This window comes from Falco punctatus (genome assembly GCF_963210335.1).
Source record: "Falco punctatus genome assembly, chromosome: 6".
NCBI classification, from domain to species: Eukaryota; Metazoa; Chordata; class Aves; order Falconiformes; family Falconidae; genus Falco; species Falco punctatus.
This window is the reverse complement of record NC_137585.1, coordinates 72,624,609-72,626,162: the sequence shown is the minus strand read 5'-3', so window position 1 is coordinate 72,626,162 and position 1,554 is coordinate 72,624,609.

Sequence of the window (1,554 nt, the reverse complement as noted above, 5' to 3'; positions counted from 1 at the left end):
CATGGGCCATTCTGATCTGGTGCAAAATGCTGGTTTGAAGCATGGCTAGCTTTACAGGAGAGGAGGTTCTGGAATGGCCCCAGGACTCCCAGAGCAGTCAGGTTTTCTTTGAGTGTTTTACAGATCCAAATTAATCCTGAAATCAAGCACATTGCTTTATGTATGAGTCCAAAATATATGTCTGGTTCTTTCATTATTTGTTTGTAAGAGCTATCAGTATTTGGATCAACCTTCTATTTGTAGAAGAGTCTTACTTGTTTCAATATATGAATTAAAAATTAAACAAAAGCACATTTACTGAAGTAAACTAACGTAAAGAACAAACCAAGCCAAGGAAATCAAATTCTGGGTTATATACTAGACTTAATTATTCATATGAGTAGTTTCCTGCACAGAAAACAAACAAACAAGCAAGCAATTCCCAAAACGAGAGAAAGGTAAGCCTCCAAAAGTGAAACAATCTTGGGGCTTCATACTGTATGCGTAGATATTCTCTTCATTTGAAATGTTTAAAGTTTAACGTTTCTGTACAGCAGTGTTAACAGCTCTACCTCTGCTTTCCTAGAGAATAAACGACAAATCCCCGTTTTCTGGGGTTACGGCACCATCTCCTGGCAAGATGTGGCGTTTGCTCGTAAGTGACAAAATGTATCGTGAATCACGTTTAAAAGGCTATCTGGATGCTTCCTCTGAAGTTTCCATCTCCAGCTCATTTCCATTGCGAGAATTCCCAACGGCTTGTCATACATTAATCGGGGCTGGAGAAGCAGGACCATACTATTTGCAGCTTTTTACCAAAATAAAAACTAAATCAGAAACAGACATAAATATTTTTTTGAAAGACTCTGAGAGCAGTTGTACTTCGGTATGTCTGCAGAGCGCCGCGTCCTCTTACAGTGCGTACAATGTTATGGTGGCACTTCACCGTGAAAAGGGACAGACTCTTTTCCTTTTTGCTTCTGTAGTCACGTCATAACAGCATGGGAGAGTCAAATCTGCATCTGACGGCGGGTAACTAGGTAGAGAAAATCAAGTTTGAGGTTAGAAAGTGTGTGTTATCACATTAACAGGGTATTGTAAATTTTTCTACAATACTTGGTGTTTTACTTCGTGCTTTAAGCTCAACAGAGCTGTCAAAACACACCAGACACAGCTGCCAAAGGTCCCCTCTGGTAGAAATAATCCTTTGATCCTGCAGATTCTTCAGTGGAATGATTCTACCAACTTTTATTTAAAACATTTGTGAAATAATTTAATTGCCTTTACATATGGGAAAAATATTAAAGATGAAAGAAAAAACATACATAAGCACAAACTGATGAGTTTCTGGTCTCTGATAAATGATTTTTTGAACATAGAGGTTACTGGCAATGTTCTGTCACATCTTCACAGCCACCAATATTCTGTTAACACAGTGTTACGGCTTTTTGAAGCTGTAGAAATTATATAATCAAACCTAAGTAAAACTGAAGAACACCAGGATGAGTATTCAAATGGTAAAACTTATTAAACAGCAGTTATCCAAGGAAAATGTTGGATGCTAGTTTGTTTGGG